We start from the raw sequence: 25,079 nt of genomic DNA, 5'->3' as shown, positions 1-25,079 counted from the left end.
CCACCAATTAAACTGTTAAATGCTGAAGTTTTTGGACCGCAATATACTACATTACTCAAGTAATTTGATGGAGAAATGGCAGTTTATGTTATCAACCTGAAACTGACCATGGACTCACACAATGAATCTGGTTAGAGGTTTGTGTTTGGAGGGGAGGGGGAAGGACGAGATCACTTGGAACAGGAAACATTAAGGTACAGCAGAGCAGGCAGTTGCAGAGAGCACAATATGATGGTCGGGATGAAAGAGAAATTCAATTTGCTTTGTTTTTAAAGGTGATCCTAGCTAATTTGGACTTTCCAAAACAATGTGCAGAGCAAAACACAGCCATCCTTTGAAAGCCACACTTCTTGAAACTGTGCAGTGCAGTTTTCCAGCCACGTAATGTGTGCAAAAAAATGTATGAAGTGGTGAAAAGCAGGCTAAAAAAGCCTGTATTTGTAAAAATAACATTAAAATATTATTTATATTACAGAAAATTGCTTTGCAAAAGTGTGTTTTTTAGGCAAAATTGCTTACAGATGTGTATATTTGCAAAAATTTGCTGATGAATTTTCATGAGAGCTCTTTTTATAAAAAAAGGGGGGGAATTATATGGAAATGTGGAGAACTGAAATTAAGATTGGGGAAAAGAAAAACAGAGAGAAACACCTTCACCCATCCCCTAACTGATGATCTGGGGTGGTGGCAGGAATTTGGTCCAGAGGGGGAAATATAGATGGAATTGCGTGAGAATGGGTTTAAGAGATGGTTAGTTCTGATAACTCTGATCCAAGACTTGTGTTTACTGCCAAGTTGTTTGCATTGTTCCTCAAAACACTGCCTGTTGATAGCTCTGTGTAATTCTCAGAGAAACCCACCTTCACATGATTTTTTTCAGTGCCTACTGCAACACCCACACAGTACGGTTAGCAACCGTAAGGCTGGTGTCTTACAAAGCTGCATTTGTAAATGGTGTTTCCATGCGCTCTGGTTTCCATCACCGTGTCCCGCTGCTCCAGTAGCGGTTTAGTCATGCTGGCCACACAACCTGGAAAGCTGTTTGCCCACAAACGCCAGCTCCCTTAGCCTGAAAGCGAGATGAGTGCGGCAACCCCATAGTCGCCTTTGACTGGACTTAATCGCCCAGGGGTCCTTTGCCTTTTTACCTATTTGGGACTGCAAAAATCCCAGTCTCCTCCACAAAAAAACTCCTCCACTTTCGATAAAGGTAAAGGATTTGAACCGCCAACCTTCTGATCAGCAAGCCCAACAGGCTCAGTGGTTTAGACCACAGCGCCACCCGCGTCCCTTCCACTTTCGGAGGACAGCTGAGAGGGCTTGTTCAAGATAAAGTATGATGCAAACCAGCCTTAAGTGATATTTAAAAGCTTTCCTTCCTAGGCACACAAACTCTGGGGAGGAAGCCCCATTGAGCTTAGTGGGACTGGCATCTGAATAAACATGTCTGGGATTTAACAGTAAGTGTTTTGGAGGTTTTTACAATTCACATTATAAAGGAAAACATAAAAACTGCTTACATTTCCCCCCCTGTTCTTTAAATCAGAGTTGGCAGGTACAAAAACACTAAGAACCTGGACCATCCACCCTCTCTCCTTTTTTAAAAGGGATTAATAAAGACAGACAACATATTCGGACGTGAGGTCGCCAGGCTGATTGCAGATGGACTGATGGACTTTTGTTGGGGTTCGAAACCGGGAAAGGGGGTGGTGGGGCTTTGGGAATCCAAAGGGTGTACAACTATATTCTGTTTCATTTAATTTTGTTTTGCCACTAACATAAAAATGGGGATTTCGGGGAAGGGAATTGGGGCCGACCTTAGAAAAAGATTTTTAAGAATAAGTATTGACGTATAAAGATTGAGGTTTATAAGTTAAAATTGGTTAACTAAAATGAGGGGGCCGACCTTAGAAAAATATTTTTAAGAATAAGTATTGATGTATAAAGATTGAGGTTTATAAGTTAAAATTGGTTAACTAAAATGAATTAGAGAAAATAAGGTAAAGTTTGGGGACAAGAACTTGCTGAGCTAAAAATTGGAACTGGAATACAAGAAGGGGAGGTGTGGGGAAGTCAAGGAAATTGGTCATTGACAGTAAGAATTGTAAATGTTATGTGTTTTTAATTGTTTTTTTCTTATGTTTTTTCTTTATTTTTTGAAAATTCCAATAAATATTTATATAAAAAAAAGACAGACAACATATGCTCACCATACATGAAAAAACTGGCAGCATCAAATGTGTATGGGTAGCAGCTACTGCTCTCTGTTTACTGTGTTGCTATAGGGAAGGGGCCATGGTACTGGGGTAGAGCACATGCCTGAGATGCAGAAATGCCCCAGGATTCAATCCCTGTTATCTTCAGCTAAAAGGGGATCTGAGATAGGAGGGCTGGGAAGGACCTCTGCATGAGAACTTGAAGCGCTCCTGCTGGAATGAAGCTGAAAATAGTTGGCGAGATGACGCGGCACAAGGATGGGGGATGAATCTATTTCAAACAGGAATCTGGCTGTTCTGACCCGATCAAGCTATTCTTGCATCAGACCACCGCTTGTAGCAATCCCCTGGTGATGCAGCAATAAAACTGTTAGCACATTTGCTAAAGCTAAGCAGGGTCTGGTATGATTCCAAATTGGATGGGGGAGGCTGTGTGTTGAGATTCCTGCATTGCAGGGGGTTGGGCTAGATAACCCTTGGGATCCAACTCTACAATTATATATGATTCGATTTAAGTGTTCGCTTATGTCCCTACTGCTTGCTAAATTTACATATCAGCTAAACAAGCTATTGCTTAGGGCCCCACTCTCCCATTTTTCCTTTAAAAAAATTTAAAGGAAAGAAAAACCTGGATGTACATTTCCAAAATATAAGATAAAAAATAAATAAAATAAAACCTACATACAGCAACAGTGTTTTGTGTTGTAGGCTCCTAGGATGTAAGTAATGGGCCCCACCTGCTAGCCTGCTCCCTAAAATATCACTGGTTTGCTCATTTCTATATACAGGGTGCCTACATTAGGCATGGGACACGGGTGGCTCTGTGGTCTAAACCACTGAACCTCTTGGGCTTGCCGATCAGAAGGTCAGCGGTTCGAATCCCCGCGATGGGGTGAGCTCCCGTTGCTCGGTCCCAGCTCCTGCCAACCTAGCAGTTCGAAAGCACGTCAAAGTGCAAGTAGATAAATATGTACCGCTCTGGCGGGAAGGTAAATGGTGTTTCCGTGTGCTGCTCTGGTTTTAGTGTTCCGTTGCGCCAGAAGCGGCTTAGTCATGCTGGCCACATGGCCTGGAAAAACTGTCTGCGGACAAACACCGGCTCCCTCGGCCTGTAAAGCGAGATGAGCACCACAACCCCAGAGTCGTCTGCAACTGGACTTAACTGTCAGGGCTCCTTTACCTTTACCTTTTTACATTCGGCATAAACTGGCTGCATGGCAACATGTGCAAATAGCTTTAGATACCCATTATGTCCATATATCATATATTCAACACAAAAAACAGGGGCAATTTGTTGTTGACAAAGGACAGCTGGACATATAAAGGGCCCCATTACCTTCAGTAGCTTAGGGCCTCATCAAACCTAAATCCGGCCCTGGCCAGGTCCCATACAGTCCATGTATAAAAGAGTCAAGCCTATGCTGTATTTCTGCAGCACAATTAAGACCAAAAGGGTGATATCCAACTAAGTTCTACAATGCAGGATGCATTGCTACAGCGGCCCTGATAGACAGTTGTCCAGCCTCTGCTTAAACACCTTGCATCAAAGGAGACTGGACCACCTCCCAAGGCTGTCTGCTCCCCTATCAAACATCTCTTAATATTAGGGAGTTTTCTGTCATGTTTGGCCAGGATATGCTACGCTGCCATTTCTAGTCCTCTTTCTCTGCAGCAACAGTCCGCACCATCTTTTGCGTGGCAGCTCTCTCAGCGATAAAGTGAAAGTATATTTTATACCATTTAGCTCCACTTAGTTGTAGCTGGTGGAGTGTTTCAAGGAATTTTTGATAATCCTGATGCTAACGGACAAGGAAGCAGAAATTGCTGCGGTTTGCCTGCCTGTCTGTGGTCAAGAATGGAAATTAGTCAAGCAAATACGATTGGTATGCATTCGCATCGTTGTTGTTTTTTCTAAGTCTGCGAAGGATATGTAATTAATGTCTTTCTAAGCATTGTTTTGATATTTCTCTTAGATTGAAATGAACGTAACATACACAAACAGTTATGTAGGCTCACACCTTCTGAAACAATACGTGAACTGAAACACAGCCATCCTTTGGAATTTGCACTTCTCTAAATTTTGCAGCGCAGTTCCCCAGCCAAGCAATATGCAGAAAACTCCATATATTAGAGTGTGCATACAAATGCCTATATTCATGAGAAGAACATGCTAAATGCATTATATTAGGTGGAAGTGATTTGCAAAAATGTGAATATTAGGAGGAACTTTCAGATTAATTTTCATAAGGGCTTTTTTAAGCTAAAAAATCACATTGGTGTGGAAATGCAAAGAGCAGGTTGGGAAAATGAGAAACTTAGAGGAACTTAAATATGCACATCCCTAGGTACAAGCAACTGTGCCTCAAATAAATCTCACAAGGGGGCATTCAACACACTACCCTTACATCTGCAATAAGGGGATTAAAATAATAATACTGACCCACCTTACAGGGCTGTTATAAGACTGCACACGCAAGAGATTCTGGGTGAACATTTGAAAGCACTCACACAAATATTACAACTTGCTACCTGCTACTAAGTGACACGGGTGGCGCTGTGGGTTAAACCACAGAGCCTAGGACTTGCCGATCAGAAGGTCAGCAGTTCGAATCCCTGTGACAGGGTGAGCTTCCGTTGCTCGGTCACTGCTCCTGCCAACCTAGCAGTTCGAAAGCACACCAAAGTGCAAGTAGATAAATAGGTCTTGAGCTACAGGACTGGATTGGTGGTATTAAAAATCCCTAAACGTTTTTGTTTTAAAACAAATGAAAAATGCATACACAACATGCTGGTGGAGCTGTGTGGAATCCCCAAGCACAGCTCTGCTATGCATTCTAATCTGGCTTTGCAGTTAGACCTTTTCCTTTTCTTTCTTTCTTTTAAAGAAAGCTTCTAAACATCACGTTTTACTCCCTGTGGGCAAGGATGGCTGAGGAATTCTTCTCCTGTTCAATGGATTGGTAACAGAAAAGGTCAATTGGAGCCTTGGTTTTCTGCAGTCTCCAGTCCCCCTAAGGAAGTGGTTTTAAAGTGGCGTCTGAGATATGCGCACATGCCATGCCATCCCTGGGAGGATTTGTAGTGAACTTGGCGCCAGCGCTGCCTCCTTAGGATGCTTGAAGCTTAGGAAGAAAGGGAGTGGCAGGGGGTAAATGGGATCAGCAGGATGCTGTGCTGTGCTCGGTGGGGGGCAGATTTACTCAGAGGGGAAACTTTCATGTTGGCACTTCTCCTCTCACAACAGGAAATGTGTTTCCAGCAGCGGCTGGGACTCTGTAGCCCTGATAGGTAGGAAGGCAGGGAGCCCAACAGTAGGTGGCGCCAGAGGAAATGACAGGTAGAGCCAACTGATTCTAGTTTTGTCAGTATCCTCTTCCAGATTGAGTTCCAAAAGGGCAATGCTAAGACTAAGAAGGAGGAAGCTGACAGGCAGGGCTGGTTGTAAATAGGAAGCGAGACAGATGAGAATCTGGCTGAAGGCAGCCTAAGGTTGCGGGGGCAGTTGACTCATTTGCCTTAATGGACCAGCCTTCACTGTAAAAGGTAAAGGGACCCCTGATCGTTAGGTCCAGTTGGCGACAACTCTGGAGTTGCAGCACTCATCTCGCTTTATTGGCCGAGGGAGCCGGCATACAGCTTCCGGGTCATGTGGCCAGCATGACTAAGCCACTTTCTGGAGAACCAGAGCAGCAAACGGAAACGCCATTTACCTTCCCGCTGGAGTGGTACCTATTTATCTACTTGCACTTTGACATGCTTTCGAACCGCTAGGTTGGCAGGAGCTGAGACCGAGCAACGGGAGCTCACCCCGTCGTGGGGATTCGAACTGTCGACCTTCCAATCGGCAAGCCCTAGGCTCTGCGGTTTAACCCACAGCGCCACCCGCGTCCTCAGCCTTCACTGTAGTGTATCACTTTTATACTAAGCAAATGTAATGTGGTCATAAGCCAGCAGATTAGTAAAGATACTGCAATGGGGAGATTCAGGAAAGCCAAGACATGGTACTTCCGAAGAACACGAGAAGAGCTCTGCTAGATTAGGTCAAAGGCCCATCTAATCCAGAAGGAGGACATGAATGAAACAGACTCTTCTGAATTGCAAATCCCCACAACTAGTATTCAGAGGCATACTGCCTCCGACAGTGGACAGCTAAAGTATGCAATGCACCATCACATGATGCAATGGTGGTTGCCTACTCAGCTGACTTTAAAAGAGGGCTAGACAAATTCATGGGGCAGGGAGCTAGCAATGGCTAAAAGCCACGAGGGCTGTGAACTACCTCCAATATCAGAGGCCTCTGAGTAACAGCTGGCGGGGAATGTGAGCCTTATCCTCTCTGACTATTGGCCATGGTAATGGCTGGGGCTGATGGGAGTTGTAGTTCAACAACAGCTGATCAAATGTGCAGGTGGCAAACTTCCTACCTTGTAGAAAGGTATGCTGTTAGCCTCTGTTCATGCTCCAGTGCTTGCTCAGCCAAAGGAATTAAAAAACTTAAGTACTACTGTCCTTTAAATCTTAAAAATATATATGTTCCCATCAGTTTTAGTCATAAAGTCCTCCTAACATACTCCAAATGCAAAGTTGCAAAATTCAGTTCTCAAGAAAGGAAGTGCAGGGGTGCATGCAAGTAATCTTAGACTCTTGCCTTGATGGTTTTGTGTGTGTCCTCTCCACCCCTTTCTAGCTAGCAATGTTTATTACTTCAATCTGGTAATATGCTGCATTTGGGGGGGGGGGTCCTGTTGCTCGTTCTGCTGAGTAGCCCCCTGGACGTCTGACCCGAAGTCCTGCCCTGACAACACCACTGAGAGAAGGATGAGGTCCTTATCAGGTATAGATGGTTGATCACCTTGGACTGAACCACAGAGCTCAATAGACGCCATCAACCAGTACATCCATACAGAGAAAAGTAAGTGTTCGGGCTACAGGTACAACTGGAAGCAATCCAAAACTACAGCTGCTCATTGAACCAGGAAGCTGGTGGTCAACAAGGCAAGTCCTGTTACACATCTGACAGCTTTCCAGTTCTCCTTAAATGTGAGACATTGAGAATCCTCCTTGGCTACTTGAGTCCCCAGGATCATGTTGGGAAATATCAGCGTGCTTGACCTGGGCAGTAAATGTAATATAAACATAGACAATTGGAGAACAGCCTTTACCAAAGGTGTAATGGGCTTTGAATATGCTCAAACTCAGGACGAAAGGGAGAAACGTGCTAAGAGGAAGGCACGCTTGGCAAACCCTCACTGTGATCACACAGCCCAGAAACCTATGTCCCCACTGTGGAAGGATGTGTGGATCCAGAACTGGCCTCCACAGTCACTGTTAAAACTGTGTTCATGGAAGGAAATCTTACTCAGCTATGAGATATCGCCAAAGAAGACGACGACCCACTGGTACACAGTCACTAGGTTTTCATTAATTGGAATTAAAAAAGAAACAGAAACAGAAGTTTGTATCCAACTAACTTTTACCCAAAGTAGACCCATTAGAATTAATGGATGTAAATTACACGTGACTGTTAATCTAACATTCTCTGTCCACTAGTGTAATAGTTCTGCTTATGTAGTCTCTTGCACAACAATGACCAGCAGCTACCAAACATTTTGCCAGTGAAACAAACACAAGTGACCTTAACTTAGTGCTACTTTGGAAACAACCAGGTGGGTCAACTCTGAGTAGAACTAACATTGGACACAACCCGGATTAATCTCATTAAGAGCATACAATTCTTCTAAGTCTAGAATGTGGGTTGTCAGCCCACAGACTTGGGGAGAAGAGGCCACTGAGAAAAGCACAGCAATTCATAAAGAGAGATCAACATACCATTTTGGACTGCTTGACAGGTGAAGATAGAGCAGCTTGCTCTTCCAAATTTATCTTCCAGATCAGGAGTGTGCACATGTAGAACAATCAATAACTTTGCCACCTGTGAAGAAAATATGAAATAAGACCTCTTTTTAATAATAATAATAATAATAATAATAATAATAATAATAATACCAATAATACCCCCAATAAGGCTACTGTCAGGGAACTGACACCAGAGATTAGCGGAGAGGGAAGTCGCTCCAATGATGCAGGGGAGGGAACTAGCAAGGAGAGAGAGAGAGCTTCTGCTGGGGAAGGAAACCAAGGTGACACCAGGAAGAAAGGGGAGGCTGAGAGTACTTTGGAGGGAAGGCTCCGAGACTCTTCCAGTGAGATCAGTGGGGAGAGCGCAGGACCTCCGCTTGGCACGCCTACTCTGCACAGAAGGCTTCCGCGCAGAGAAGCTAGGTGGAGACTGGCTGTCAAGGAATTCTTATGTTGGAAGAAGTTTAGGAAACGCCCACTGACGGATTCTGGCAGTGATTAAGACAGTCGCGTTTGCAAGGCGCTGTCAAACCAGGGAAAGTTTGAGCTATATAACCTGCTTGGAGCAGTTTGGAGTTTTATGCATGAGCAACACTATTTCCCATTACAGCTACCATTGGGTTTGAATCCAATGGAGACAATTCCAAAAAATCATCATAAGAACACACAGTTACGAGTTAAGCTCAAGGTGCTCTAGCCTTGATGTAAACCAGAGATTCATATGCAAGCTGCTGTCTATACCATCAACCTATTTGTCTATCTAGTGAAGAATTGCCGACTCTAAGTAGTGCTCACTCTCTACAATCTTGGGCAGAGAGCCTTTCCTCATTGCTTGCTCCCTGAACCTTTCTAACTGGAGTTGGTGAGGACTGAACCCGGGACCTTTTGTGGAATTATAGGGACAGAACTACCCAAACTGTGAAGGAATTTATTCTTGTATGCGGCTACAGCGGCACAAATGTTATTTGCCCAAAAATGGAAAGAAGAAGTCCCGACAAAAGAAGAATGGATACAAAAACTTGTGGAATATGCAGAAATGGCAAAACTTACAGGAAAAATGAGAAATAAAGATAAACTTTTTTATAAAAGAATGGAAATGGTTTATTGAATATTTACAAACTGTAAACAGATAAGAACATTAGTAGGATTATTGTAATAACCTGCAGTTTTATAAGAGTATACATCGAAAGCAGATGAATAAATGATTAAGTTAATTTGGAATATGCGGAAAATATAAAAAATAAATTTAAGGTATTGCAGAAAGAGGGGGAAGGAAGTCAAGTTTCAAAATGTTAAAATGATTGTAAAATTACTGAAATGTATAAAATTGAAAATCATAATTTTTATTTTTATTTTAAGAACCTGGGAACTTCTGAATACAATCCACATGCTCAACCCTTTCCTATCACTCTACAGCAACAAGGAGCTCATAGGTACAATGGACATCTTTCAACAGAATTTTATGGCCGTTGTGTGATCCAGGTTCTACAGGCAGGATCCAGGGAGCCCCATGAACATGCAGAAGGTACATCCACTTGTGTCAGGAAGCACATGAGGGAGTTCCACCATTTTTCCTGAAGTCTCCCCCCTCTCAGAAACAGCTGTTCTAGAGGCATGCATGATAGGAAAGCTTCATCACCCAAGTAGAATTTTGCTTCTCATTCTCTGAATCTGTGTTCAAATTTATTTTATTTCATCCCATCTATTTGGTTTGGTTTTTTTAACTGAACAACTTGTATATGCTGCTAGATTGTAATCAAACCTCAAAGTGGTTTACAAAAGAGAGTAGAACAATCAAATTATTGATAAAAAGGATTAAAAACGAGTATTTAAAACATTCAATGAATAATTTAAATCGGCAATAAGCTAAAACTAGATCAAAACACATGACAGCTTCTTTGCGTCTGGATGGGCTTCCCTAAGAAAAAACAGTTTTTATCAGGTGCCAGAAAGAGTGCAGTGAAAGCACATCCCTGATATCAATAGGAAGGGAGTTCCAACATCTCAAAGCAACATTTAGTACACCTCAAAGCAATTTCAGACTAAATAAATTAATAATAATAATAATAATAATAATAATAATAATAATAATAATAATTTATTATTTATACCCTGCCCATCTGGCTGAGTTTCCCCTTCAGATGTCTTTTAAAGATAGGATAGCTACTTATTTCCTTCACATCTGAAGGGAGGGTGTTCCACAGGGTGGGCGCCACTACCGAGAAGCCCCTCTGCCTGGTTCCCTGTAACCTCACTTCTCACAATGAGGGAACCGCCAGAAGGCCCTCAGCGCTGGATCTCAGTGTCCAGGCTGAACGATGGGGGTGGAGACGCTTCTTCAGGTATTCAGAATAAATTCAACAATAAAAAGCAATGTCATATATTTGCCTGTGTCGTGTGCCCCTTACCCAGCCTGCCCCACTTCCCACCCAGAACCACTGCAATTGAGGGGGCCCCTGCTTTCTCCAGCTCCTCTCCTCCTAGACACAACTTCCCTCTGTTTGGTGGTAATGCACTTTTGGTTGTCCTGGGCAAGAAAAAGCGACTGACAAATTTCAAATCCATGACAGACACAGACTGGGATAAATATCTCCACTTAAAGGGATTTAACCTTGTTGGGAAAAACGGAAGGTCTTCAGTAGAGGCCCCAAACACAGCCAAGAATAGACAATCCTCTACTGAGGGCCACGCCCTCTGTTGGTGTAAACTTGCTAATACCCTGCACGTTTAAGGAATAGTTGTCCTAAAGCAGGGGTGGGGAATTAGCCCATGGGCCAATCTTAGCCCACCAGGCCATTTTCCCCACGCTACACCCACCCACCCATTAGCTGTCATCACTGGTGATGGAGCCAAGCAGCTAACTGCAATCACCTCCCTTCCAAATCTGTGAAACCTGTGGGATGTGAAACACAAGAGCAGTCAAGTACAACATTCCTAGAGTGAACATGTTTACACATGGGGAGGGATGTTTGTCCAGCCAGCAGGTAAACTTCCTGTTTCCTTCTGGGCTGGGACAGACTTCCTCTGCATGTGACTAGAGGTGGGTGTGGCCTCACCTGTGCAGGTAATGACAAAAGCACAGGGCAGGGCAGCCATCTCTCTCTCTTTCACCACATGCATCAAAGAAACAACATCTACTGAGTGAAAGATGCCCTCTTGGCTCCCAGCCAAGAGAGGACAAAGGGACTGTCTTCTTAAGAGATAGATTCCAAGTGTATGTTACTTCATTAAGCTAAGTCTGCCTTCTGGGATCTGATTGTGAACAGAATGTGAGTAAACTCTTTTTATACTTTTGTAAAGGATTGTGTCGTCTCTTCTATTTTATGAGGGAATAAGGGGAAAATGCCAGAACAGTTATTATAGAGGCTTTAGTGAGCCTGAGCTCACGCTGCCATTGCAAACTTAAAATAAAGGGGAATGTGTTACTCTGCTGAAATTGGGGAACTTGTTAACACAAGTTGGATAAGGATATAATCAGACAATATATCCTCTCCTGCATCCCTGAACATTCCCACAAAACCCAGGTAGCACAACCAAGCACGACTTTTCAGTAGGCCTGGTCTATTTCACCCATTGACTGAGAAGCACGGCAACATCAACGTAGACTCATGAAAGTTTAGCGTCAGGAGTCCCCATTATTGGGCATGGGCCAAAGCTTACACCCCAGCAGGGGACCTCTAGAGTCTGCCCATGTTAGCTGCTCACCTGCCTTCTTCAGATACTTAGCAGCTGTTTAGAAGCTGGAACATTTTAGGCAATTTATACCTAAAATGAAAGAAGTTCAGTAAGAGAAGGGACTGGTTTCAGAAAGTTAAAAAATACCAGTTTGTTTGTTTTTATCCCATCGGCCTTAAATGTCATTACTGACTTGAACCAAGACTTTTAGCACATACCTATGCCTTGATTTAAGTGTGAGTCATTGCATCGTGAAACAGACGCACAAACACAACACCACCATGACTCCAGCAAGTTCAAGCTGGAAGAGTTGGGAGGAGGGGGCAAATATTAGACGGTTGATTATGGAATACAGTGGTACCTTGGGTTACAAACACCTCGGGTTACAAACACTTTGGGTTACAGACTCCACTAACCCAGAAGTAGTGCCTCAGGTTAAGAACTTTACCTCAGGATGAGAATAGAAATCATGTGCCGGTGGAAGGGCGGTAGTGGGAGGCCCCATTAGCTAAAGTGGTACCTCAGGTTAAGAACAGTTTCAGGTTAAGAATGGACCTCCGGAACGAATTAAATTCGTAACCAGAGGTACCACTGTACACTTTGGGATAGATCAGGGTCTTTGGTGGGTACTTCCAAACACTTGGGGGCAACAGGTCCACCACACAATTTTGCATATGCTAATTTATAATTTCTTCCGGGAAATTAAGATGCTGAGTGGCAGAGGTATCATAGCACTGCAAACAGATGGCCTATAAACTAGGGAAGAAGCACAAGGAGATACGGGGTTTGCCAGACTAGTTCCAGCACTGGCGACTTCAAGGCTGGATTACTGCAATACTCTCCATGTGGGGCTTCCATTGCATTTGATCCGGAGGCTGCACAATGATGTAGAGCAGTTGTGGTTGTTGACAGGTTGTTGACAGGTCTATACCTTGTCATGTCATGTAACACCTGGGCTCAGGAATCTGCATTGGTTGCTGATTTGCCACCTAGTCAAGTTCAAGGTGTTACTATTTTGTCTGTAAAACGCTTAACAACTTGGGATCAGTTTACCTGCAAGCTCACCTTTCCCCATATATGCCCACTCAACCAACCACTGTGATCTGCAGAACTGCTACTGTTCTGCAGGTGCCATATAATATCTGTTCTGCGTTTGAAGAAACTGATCTTTCGGTGTGGCAGCACTGAAACTTTGGGACTCCTTGCCTATTGACATCAGGCAAGTGCCTTCCTTCCACTATTTTTGGTGCCTGCTTAAAACTTTGTTTTGTTCTGTTCGGGCAAGTCTATTCAGACATGCAGATGTTACATGTGTTTTAATCTTTTAAATGTCTTAATACCTTTTTTCAATCTATACTTTCTAATGTTTCATTTTATACCATTGTAAACTGTTTTGAGCTGTCTTGATTTGTTGTTACAACCAAACAGTGTCTAAATTTAGTAAAATAAATATTAATTAAAGGACAACCCCCCTAACGCCAGATCACAAGAGGACATCAAGTATCTAATGAGTCCTGCAGGTCCCACATTTGTAGCACAACTATCTCAAAACCCTAAGAAAAGCATGCATTTATTACATGAGCGCCCATCCTCCTTTCCCCCCCTCTCCACTAAACTGATTAATTAAATTAATACAAAGACTGTCTTGTTGGGCACTCTCGTCTCTCTGCTTTTCTGCTCTTTTTTTTTTTTAAGCCAGCCAGGCAAACAGGAAACAAAGGGTTTAATTCTGTCTGGTTTCATGAAGGGTGCTGTATGTCATGGCCAGGTGCTGGAACCCAGCCAGCTTCTTGGACCAGCAGCAACAAGGCTGTTAGACAGACCCCCTCAGCTCCACTCACACACACACGCAATCAGCAAGAGAAGGCAGCCTGAGAACCAGCTCCAAATACCAGCACAGTAGGGAACTGGCAGAGCAAGCGCAGAGAAATATTAAGAGAGCATTTGAAGGCAAACAAGCAAACGGCAAAAAGCAAAATAACTCGAAAGGGAAGAATGTGGAGTCTGTGCCCTGCGCTAATCCAGGATCAGAATGGTATCTGCCATCTATTCAGTGACACATCACATCTGCTAAGCACGTTGCAAACGGCACCTCACTTTATTAAACAGTCAGGCTGTTGACTTAAATTTGCCTCCAGGAGGGCCTAACCTGAAAACCAATTTGACGGCACTGAAATAACTCGCGTTCACAACTGATCACCCTGCCCCTCCAAATGGAGAGTTAAAAATCGAGACAAGTGTCCCGTTTTATTTAGGACCAGCACATCTCTGCACCATCTATGGTAATTTGTAAAAAGGTGAGATGTAAAGCAGTGTGGGGAGGCTTTCTTAGAACTGATAAAAACTTAAGAAGGTTCTTTTAAATACAGTGGTACCTCGGAAGTCAAACGGAATCCGTTCCGGAAGTCCGTTGGACTTCCAAAACGTTCGGAAACCAAGGTGCAGCTTCTGATTGGCTGCAGGAAGCCGCAGAAGTTGCGTCAGACGTTCGGGTTCCAAAGAACGTTCACAAACCAGAACACTCACTTCCAGGTTTGCAGCGTTCGTGAGCCAAAACGCCTGAGTACCAAGGCATTTGGAATCCAAGGTACAACTATAATATCAAACAGTAGTTTTTTAAAAAAATGTTTGATGTTGTATTATGTTTTTATATGCTTTTTTATTATGTTAGCCACTCTGAGCCCAGCCTCGGCTGGGGAGGGCGGGATACAAATAATTTTTTTTTATTGTTGTTGTTATTGTTGTTGTTGTTGTTGTTGTTGTTAGTGTTGGATATTTCCCAGAGTGGCTGCAGCAACACAGCAAGATGGACAGGATATAAATAATCAAAATGTTGCTGTTGCTGCTGCTGCTAATTCACAAACTTTTTGGTATGGCAACACACAAGTCCACATTCATTTGTCATGGTGTCAAATTGCATTATTGCCACAAGTGTCAGTGCAGTCTTATAATATGCCAACAAAACAAAAAGTTGTTAGTGGCATCCATCGTACCAGGATTCTTTTGGTTTTACTTATAAAAGCCCATGATCCTCCTGCGCAGGTTTTGTGATCCACTTGCGGCTTGGGATCCACTTGCGGGTTGGGAAACACTCACCGACCTAGGCAAGTCAGAAAGGGAGTATCTGTGGGTCCTACTTCGCAGACCTCTGTTTGAGGGACTCTCCTTCTTAAATATAAAGAGCCTTGAGGAAGAGCAAGAGAGGCCCTAGCAGCGAGTATCTGGACAGCAATCTGAACACTAAAGTGTAGATACAGAGGAATTAATCAGTGAAAATAGGATACACAAATGCATTGCCTTAGGGTTCACTGGTTTGCAAAAATGTGTACAGGAAACTCCCCATGTACACAGGAGTTACGTTCCAAGGCACAGCATGCAGGTGTAAAATAGTGTATAATCGGAACACCCATTGAAAAAGCCTTCAAGCACCCCGTTCTCCCCTCCTGCCCCAGTCCACCCCTTTTTGTGACGTTTCTGGGTTACTTCCGAGTTTGGTGCCGTGTGCACATGCGGGGTCGTGCACATATTAGGTGTGCCTAAATCAGTTTTATATTAGACAAAGGTACCTAACATGTGGCTGCCCTCGAAGCCGAAACTGCATTTGGTGGAAAATGAAGCCGTCAGATTACTGGCTGGCGTTCTGTTTAGCTCTTACAACCCTTGCGTTAAGGCAGCTGCACTGGTTCTCAGTGAATTTCCAGGTCCAATTCAAGGTGCTCGTGTTAGTCTTCAAGGCCCTAAATGACTCTGGCCCCAATACCTGAAAGGCTGTCTCCTTCCCTACAAACTCTGCCAAGTTCAACAGAGGGGGCCCTCTTGGTAGTCCCTCTGCCCCCAGAGACTTGATGGAAGCAGGAGAGGGTCTTCTCTGTGGCACATCCTGAGTTGTCCACACAGAAGTGTGTCTGTCACCTTTATTATACAACTGAACATGCACCTCTTTACCCTGGCTTCTGACACTTGAAGGGCATATTTGTGGGACCCACCCTATTTTCACAGTTGTGTGTTCAGACCCAGAGACCTCCCTCCTAAATAAAGACACATTTGACTCAAATTTTAATTTTGGTTTTTGGCAGAATTTAGGCCACAACTTTATTGTTTGCAGAAAAGTGAGTGGTTGCATAGGCTCTGGTTCAATTAGCTCCCTACACCCTTGCAGGCATCGCTGACCTAGAGCTCTATCATAGGTCAGCCACGGTGAACACCTGAGGCAGGTGAAAACCCTGGGAGCAGACTCTATTCACTCCCCAGATGCTCCCCTGGACTCAGGCATGGGCACAACCCCTTTTCAAGGGTTGGCTAAACCAAGTTGAGTCCCTGGATTCCTTTAACGGAATACCTTTCACATAGGGATGGCGAGACCGTTCTCCCATCCCTGTCACATGAACCAGAGCCTATCCGCAACCTTACAAGTTGTGATGAATTGCTATGCAGCAGACGAAACCCAAATGGCAACAGCCAATCAGCCAAGTGGGAAAATCTCTGCCATGCCCCTGTCCCAATGACAGACAACACACAACGGGATAGCAAGGTCAAGCGCAAAAGGCCCTAAAATTAGGGAGAGGTGGGCGGGTGTCCTGATGCCCAAGGGTCATGTGCATGGGTTTATATAGGCCCCTCGATCCATTTAGACTGCAACCCCATTGGCTAGATTGAATCCCAGCATCAAGGGACCTACCAATTGGGTGTTGTGGCTACCCTATGGCCCCACCCACAACCAAGAAGTCAGTCTCCAGATCTCACTGCAACATGTGCCCTCTTTTAGGGAGGACACGATTTGTTTTAAATTGTTTTTAATATGGTCTTTCACTGTTGCAACCTGCCCTGGGTTCTTAGGGTGAAGTGCATGTAATTAATAATCACAATAATGTGTACATGAGGAGAAATGCTCGCTAAAAATGCTAATGAATGCTCATGGGGAGTTTATAAATAAATCAATAAATGAATCACGAAGCGATGTGGAAGTGTGGAGAACTGAACAGAGGACTGGGGAAAAAACGAGGTGCTGAGGGAAACCAAAACTGAAAGATTGGCCCATCCCTCGTCTAGGTACATACACACAGAAGACAATGAAGTCCTTATAAGTTATATATTTTCATGACCTAAAAGGTCTCCTCTGCTCTTGTCACCACTACAGGTGGGAAACAGACGGCACGCAGACCTTAAGAAAAAGTGTTTGAGGGAGGGGGAAAGTCCTAGACCCACCCAAGGACATAAACACAATCAATGACTGCATTGTCAAGCCCGGCGCGTGTCAGCAACCGACTCTTACCGCCACACAGTTCTCCAGGCAGAAGTCAGAAAGCACAAATTTAGGCTGTGATTTGATACAAATGGACAAAGTGGCAGGTACCTGCAGATAGCAGCAGGCATATCCTTGTACATTTGTCAGTATGAAGAAGGAAAGCGAGGGAAGGGTACATTTATATCAGGAGAGAACGGCTTCCCATCATGTGGTAAGCACAGAGTGAGCTAGTCCCACTAAAGGATTTCGAAAGCTGTATCTTCTGATGCCGGTGGGGCACAGGCATTGACACTTGTGAAGTGCAAACCTTTTCCTTTCACAAAGTTGCTTATGAAAGGGCCAAACCAGATGGGATGCTAAACACGCAAAGTTGCATCCAATGTTGGTTCGGCTCAGAGTAGACCCATTGAAATCGGTGGACATAGCTTAGATCTTTTATTTTTCAGCAGGTCTCCTCTGAGTAGAATTTGGTTGCATATAATCCATTGGATCGTATCCAACTAGCTTCTACTCAAAGTAGACCACTGAAATTAAAGGACATAAGTTAGGGCCAAGATTATCCAAACCACCTGCCATGTATTCAGTTCAACTCTGTTCAGTTTATACATCGCTTCATACAGCCAGAAGGAATCCACAAAGTGATTTACAGCAACAGCAACGTACACACACAATAAATATCCTCTAAATACCAAACAAATATACGGAAATGCTGTGGCAACCAGGGGTGCCAACTTGAGTAAAATATTGTGGGGGCCCAGGTAAGCCCTGCCTCGCATAATCGATCACATGATGTAGCTCACATACACAATTTGAATGGAAATGCCCACCAACTTTGTGGAAACCCGGCCACCTCCAATATTTTATTGTGGGTGCCAAAGCCCCCATGGCCCCTAGGAGATGGCTCCTATGGTAGCAACAGATATTCACACAACACAAAATAACTATCCCACCCACATGAAAAAATATCAACCAAAAGCCAAGCCATTAAAATGCTGCCCTAATGCCCAAGTGAGTGTGTGGGGCCAGGATGACAAAATTGGGGCTAGGCGAGCCTCTCCTTGGAGCTGATTTTTTAATAGGGGCTAACTCAGAAAAGAAATGGGAGGCGGGTGGCGCTGTGGTCTAAACCACAGAGCCTAGGGCTTGCCGATCAGAAGGTTGGCGGTTTGAATCCCTGCCGACGGGGTGAGCTCCTGTTGTTCAGTCCCAGCTCCTGCCAACCTAGCAGTTCGAAAGCACGTCAAAGTGCAAGTAGATAAATGGGTACCGACTGCTCCGGCAGGAAGGTAAGCGGCATTTCCGTGCGCTGCTCTGGTTCACCAGAAGCGGCTTAGTCATGCTGGCCACATGACCCGGAAGCTGTCTGCGGACAAATGCTGGCTCCCTCGGCCTATAGAGCAAGATGAATGTGCAACCCCAGAGCCATCCACGACTGGACCTAACGGTCAGGGGTACCTTTACCTCTAACTCAGAAAAGACCCATTCTCTTCTTTCCACCCTCCAAACATCTATTGTAAGGGAAAACACAGTATAGGGCCTCAGATATTGGTCTCAGTGCTTATATAGGGAAAGGTGTCGAGGTCCTGAGCCATGCAAGGTGTTACAGGTCAAAACCAGCCTTTTGAATTGTGTCTGGGATTTTTTAGGGCAGCAAAGGAGCTTTTGGAACACCTCTGCCACACTTAAAATGTGACCACGCTGAGAGATTGCTGGTGTAGCTGGATTCAAGCATGCAAGAACAATGAAGAAGAAAAAATGAAAGGGGGGGTGGAAATACCACATAAAATCGCTAAGCAAAAGACAAGAACAGATAGCCTCCTGCATTACAGGCGCAACGTCTCAGCAACTCACATAAGGAGCTGACTTTGTTTTCACTTCTAAAAATAAAGAGGTTGGCAACTCACAAGAAGATCAAACTGGGACAGTCTTTCTTCTCGCTAACTCGAAGTGCCGAACAGCTCCCCTCCCCTACCGAGACAGCTTCCCAACAGAATCTCAGCAATTGACTTAAGCCTAAAATGAAAAGGCCCCCCAACTGCAAGAGGCAGCATGTGTACAGTATTCATCTCTGTTCTATTTGCGGTAATAGGCCTGCCCTCCAAAGAGAGAAGGGAGAGAGAGAGAGAGAGAGAGAGAGAGAGAGAGAGAGAGAGAGAGAGAGAGTCGGAGGCTGCCTCGTGCCAAATTTCGCAACAATACGACCGGCTCTGCGAATGGGGAACTCCCACTTGAGCTGAGCCTTCCAAACTCGCGGCACGCAGGGACCTCAACTTGACAAGTGAAGATCATAGACCAGAGATTATGCACTAAGCCCCTCTAAGGGTACAATTAATTCTGAGTGAAAAGGCTTCTGTAATTCACACAGAGATAACAGCAGATTTCCCCAGTAATATCAGCCTGGAAAATTCGGTCTCTGTATAACAAAATCCAAACATAAATTGTTGCAGGAAAACAATAAGATGACCTACCTTGAGATCACCTTGGCTCCCTTCCAGGTGTTCTACCAGCAATGCTACTAAGCCAGATTGTTCACTTAACTACCCCCTAGTGAAATAGGTTTATTTGGTGCTTTTAGCATACATATTCCCATAGGAGTCTCCATCCCAGCAGTTTTGAGATGTTTGGCTTCGGGGCGGGGGGTGGATGTGAGGAGGGGTGAAGAGAGAAAAGGTAAATCGGTGCTTTGACTGCTTCCCTGTCTAGAAAGAGATATTTGAAGCTATCAACACTGGAGGATGGAGAGGAATTATTCAGCATGATACAAAGCTGTGTGCACCATCTGGGAGGCAGAAAAGAAGAGGATGGAGTTCACATCACAAAATGCAGTATTTGGTAGCAAGGAGCTTTTCTGAATGGTCTATTATTAGATAGTGGGATTTCCACCCAAGGGAAATGGGGGGAACCCCATTGCTAAAGAAATAGAAAGCCAAGGTCCACTTACTGAGTTACTTCACAATAATAAAAAGCTTCAAGAGATGATATCCATTGTTTTCCAGTCCAGCTCAGTGCCAGCTCCAGTGCCTTCCACAAAATGGGCCATGAGCTTCTAAGGTCTTGCAGTCCCATCTTTTCCTTGGACCCAAGTGAGGGAGGGGACCCATGCAAGAATTCTAGCATCACAATTCCACCGATTCCAATTATTGCTATACTCAGTTTGCATAGTTGATTCATGATCTCATTAGCCGCACAGAAATGGCTGGTTCTGGCATAAGATTTTACATACAGAGGATCATACCCAGGACTCCTAGAATATATGCCAGGATGTTATTGTCTTTGGAATGGTCATCCATGGACTTTCCTCAAAAACAATCCCATGAATCGATTGTTCCATTGTTGATTTTAACACAGAATCAACACACAGGGTTGGGTTACATCTATTTGCTCTGCTCACACATTTATCAAATGCCTTTCTAGTACAAGATGCTCAAGGAACAGACAAATATTCCAATGACAATGAACAATAAAGTATCTTTATAAGGCTGTATGGTGAAACACTCAGACATTACGTAATCACATGTCTACATTTATATGGGTGTGTGGGTTGTTAGGGGAGAGGTAGTGCAACTGATGAGGGAATGTTGCGCTCCTTCTGGGGTAGTTTGTCCACCTTTGGTCCCCACTCCTCACTCAGCTCTGACCTTGGGCTCCTAAAAGCTGTCAGCACACGAGAGCCTCCACACCCTAGGAAACAGCTTTGACTGGCCGGCTAAACCAGGTGAGGGTAGCTGATGGATCTGAAACTCTCAGTGAGTTTGGGACTTCCCCTGCATGCAAAGACAAGCTCTGGCAGATTGAGTGGACAAGACCAATAGTGTGTCCAGCGGTCAAGAAGTGGGGGCAGATGGGGCTTGTCAACTTGGGAAGATAGCCCAGCTAGGAGAAGGAAAACTCTGCTCTTAAACCAGGAGTCAGCAAACTTTTTCAGCAGGGGACCGGTCCACTGTTCGTCAGATCTTGTGGGGGGCCGGACTATATGGGGGGGGGGGGGAATGAACGAATTCCTATGCCCCACAAATAACCCAGAGATGCATTTTAAATAAAAGGACACATTCTACTCATGTAAAGACATGCTGATTCCCAGACCGTCTGTGGGCTGGATTTACAAGGCGATTGAGCCAGATCCGGCCCCCGGGCCTTAGTTTGCCTAAAGGTAAAGGTAAAGGGACCCCTGACCATTAGGTCCAGTCGTGACCGACTCTGGGGTTGCGGCGCTCATCTCGCTTTACTGGCCAAGGGAGCCGGCGTACAGCTTCCGGGTCATGTTGGCAGCATGACTAAGCTGCTTCTGGTGAACCAGAGCAGCGCACGGAAATGCCGTTTACCTTCCCACCAGAGTGGTAACTATTTATCTACTTGTACTTTTTGGCTTGCTTTTGAACTGCTAGGTTGGCAGGAGCAGGGACTGAGCAACAGGAGCTCACCCCGCCGCAGGTATTCGAACCACCGACCTTCTGATCGGCAAGACCTAGGCTCTGTTGTTTAACCCACAGCATCACCATGTCTTAAACCTCTTCTGCCTTGAGGAATATCTTCAGAAGAAGAAAGGGCTAAGGAGTAAATCCTACACAAATCCAGAGAGGAGTTCCTAAAACAGTAGGATGTTGTCTTGCACCATCTTGCTCTGCTTTCCTTTGGACCAGTAGGGTAGACAAAGAAACCCTTGTGTTGCAAAATGTGACTCAGCAATATCGAAAGCAACACGATGGCCAGAAACAATTACAGTATAGAAAACTTGATGGAATAAAGCAAAACATCAGAACTATCAAACTGAAGTCTCTGAAAGTCCTTGAAGAAGTCATGGTGCCGGACTTCACCCGGCGGAGATCAAGCTTGTTAACCTTTGTATAATCCTTTGGACCAGAACAGTGAGGAACAGAGTGGGGTCTTGTCGTCTGGACAGCCCAGGACCTCCATACACACTGCCCAAAGTTCAAATTCCGCTCCACGCTATTACTTGACACAGTCAAGCAGAATAAACTTTTGGCGCCAGGCAGTGGATCGCTCCCTCAGGCCTCTCCATTCAGCCTCTCTTGAAAAAGGGCAATGAACAGTTCTCAAAACTTCATTCAGAACACAGACAAACAACAACACCGGGAATCTTCTCTGCCTGGAAGGCAGGCCAAGCGCAAGCCAAACTTGGGAAGAAAGTTTTATTTAAGAATTACGGTAGCTTGGAATAAAAGAACTAAAAATAGTGAGTCGTTTCATCCCAGCATTCACCACAGAGGGAGGGTCCAGTAAATATAGAGCAGGCAGTGTTGAAAATTCTCTTTTTGACTTCCTCCCCTTTCCTAAAAGGAGAGGAAGTGGTCCCAGGACTTCCAGAATGCTGTATGCAGGCGGAAAGTCAGAACACGTGTTTTGCATCTGAATGGTCTGAGGTTCAGTCCGTGTCACAGGCAGAACTGAGCTAGCCTGAGCAGTGGTCTGCCTCTGTATGAGGCTAATTCCCATGTTGCTGTTAGGTTGCTTGTACAATTAAAGATGTCAGCAGCCAGCATTCTTCCAAAGGCTCCTACCTGTTCAACAATCTGTCATCTGAAAGACGCAACTAAACTGTACAGATGCAACACAAAAAGATAGCCAAGTGTCTGTTAAGGAGCAAAAAGATGTAATAAATGCCAATCACGTTTGTTACCCGGAGACAGTGAAGCACAGAGAGATTCCTAGAGTAAAATAAACACGTCAGGTTAATTAAATTAAGATTTACTCCCATCAGTTTTTCTTCCGTTCCCGATTCTCTTACCCATCCCATCATTAAACGACAGCTCAGATTCTTACATGGAAAAATAACCCAACAATACAGTTTTATTAAGTCTTGCTCTCCCCCTTGTCAAGCGGCTTGGATTTATCGCGCCTTCGCTTAGCTCCAAATAGCTTTCGCATTCACTTTGCACTAAACATTTGCCAGAAGTACCCTTTTCGCCGCACAAACACATTTCAAAAGTGCATTTGAAATGCTATTTTTAAAAACGTTTCTAAATGCCCCAGCAAACAAAATGCCTTTCAAGACCAGCCCACGAACGAAGCTCACGAACGGGGGAAACTGCTCAGCTGACAAAACACGCCACTTAATTTTTTATGCTGCTAAATTAATTGCCGCAGTTAGAGATGCTGGATCTGTCACTAAGATATAAGGAAACCAATTTCTCCACAAATGCATTAAAAGACCTTTCCGGGGCACTTTTCTGCACAAATGAAATCACACTGGCAAGAAGATGTAACAAAACAAATGGGGGCGGGGGGAAGAAGACGATGAAATGCAAGTGGTTAATATGTTGTACCATCAGGTTCCCCCTCCCCATCCCTGCTTTATCCTTGTCTGCAGAAGAATAAATGGGGGGTTGCTAATGAAATACAACCCACTTTTTAAATGTAATATGCCAGTGGTAGGGAACATGAGGGCCAAGGGCCAAATATGGCTCTCTAGGCCTCTTCTATCAGGCCCTTGAGGGCCACACCCCTCTCTAGGCCACATCTCTCACTGGCTTTGTGCGACACACAATCTTCTCACGCCTTTGTTGTTGTTGTTTAGTTGTTTAGTCGTGTCCGACTCTTTGTGACCCCATGGACCAGAACACGCCAGGCACTCCTGTCTTCCACTGCCTCCTGCAGTTTGGTCAAACTCATGATGGTAGCTTCGCCAACACTGTCCAACCATCTCGTCCTCTGTCGTCCCCTTCTCCTTGTGCCCTCCATCTTTCCCAACATCAGGGTCTTTTCCAGGGAGTCTTCTCTTCTCATGAGGTGGCCAAAGTGTTGAAGCCTCAGCTTCACGATCTGTCCTTCCAGTCAGCACTCACGGCTTATTTTCCTTCAGAATGGATAGGTTTGATCTTCTTGCAGTCCATGGGACTCTCAAGAGTCTCCTCAGCACCATAATTCAAAAGCATCAATTCTTTGGCGATCAACCTTCTTTATGGTCCAGCTCTTACTTCCATACATCACTACTGGGAAAACCATAGCTTTAACTATACGGACCTTTGTCGGCAAGGTGATGTCTCTGCTTTTTAAGATGCTGTCTAGGTTTGTCATCGCTTTTCTCCCAAGAAGCAGGCATCTTTTAATTTTGTGCCTGCTGTCACCATCTGCAGTGATCACGCTTTTACCTGGTTGGAATGGATCCTTGATCTATGATAATACCTCTGGTTTGCCTGGATGGAAAATGGGGTGTGGGATCCACTTTTGCCACACCCACCATTGACACATGGCCCTCAGAAGGTTGCTTACAGGGAAATATGGCCCTTATGTGGGAAACTGTTCCCTGATCTAGATGAATGGCATAGTAAAACTGGAGGGGACAGGACTATATCTCAAGTAGGGATGTTGGAGAATTATGAGAAAAGCAGAAACAGGAGTAGAAATGGCCAACGTACGTGCATTCAATCCAGCAAATGCAAGCGCTATTTCCGTTATTGTTGCATTAAGTTGGCAAACCATTATCTCCTCAACCCCATCCCATGTAGCATTGCGCTTCCTTTCCACTGAAACGAATAGGGTGGAATAATGCAGTGACAGTGTAATTTATGTAATTCATGTAATAAAATGCATAAGTTACGTCACAGCAGACTGCAAGATGGATAATGCCATTTCTGGCGGAAGACGAACTGCAGTGGAACAGAAACAATGCCACGTGTGACAAACACAGGCCAGAATGGAAAACGATCCCAAGAGTAGGGTTGCAATAAAAAAAAACCCAAAATTGTTGAGCCACAATTTTTCAATTTACTTGTCTTTTGCCTTCCCCGGATGTCAATTCCGCCTTTGAAATCCCGGTAATGTCAGAGGCAATCCAAACGTATGGCAGCCTTACCCAAGAGATGTACAATTCTTGTGAAATGGATGAGAAATGGACCTAGGCAGGGCTGGATAGGAAAAATAAGAAGCATACATGGGGAGTTCCCTGTGAAGGAGTTCCCTGTGAAGAGGGATTGCTTGTTAAGCCACTCTGGGAATTGCAGCTTTGTGAGGGGATTAGGGACTTTCTAATAACTTTCAGCACCTGTAACAAACTAGATTTCCCTAAGATGTACAAATTGGAATCTGATGTATTTTGGAAATGTGAAGAAGCAGAAGGAACATTC

At 44.5% G+C, this 25,079-nt stretch overlaps 1 protein-coding gene across 9 annotated transcripts in view; it reads right to left on the bottom strand.

Annotated features, from left to right (window-relative positions):
- PKNOX2 (PBX/knotted 1 homeobox 2) overlaps positions 1–25,079 on the bottom strand; it is a 439,557-nt gene that overhangs the window by 369,056 nt on the left and 45,422 nt on the right. For all 9 annotated transcript variants that reach the window (XM_053367533.1, XM_053367525.1, XM_053367526.1 and 6 more), the window contains exon 2: positions 8,046–8,148. The gene's annotated coding sequence lies outside the window, so the exon portion shown is untranslated. The remainder of the gene's footprint in view (positions 1–8,045; positions 8,149–25,079) is intronic.

This window comes from Podarcis raffonei, chromosome 15 (genome assembly GCF_027172205.1).
Source record: "Podarcis raffonei isolate rPodRaf1 chromosome 15, rPodRaf1.pri, whole genome shotgun sequence".
NCBI classification, from domain to species: Eukaryota; Metazoa; Chordata; class Lepidosauria; order Squamata; family Lacertidae; genus Podarcis; species Podarcis raffonei.
The sequence above is the reverse complement of the archived record's forward strand: the minus strand, read 5'-3'. Positions and strand labels throughout refer to the sequence as shown.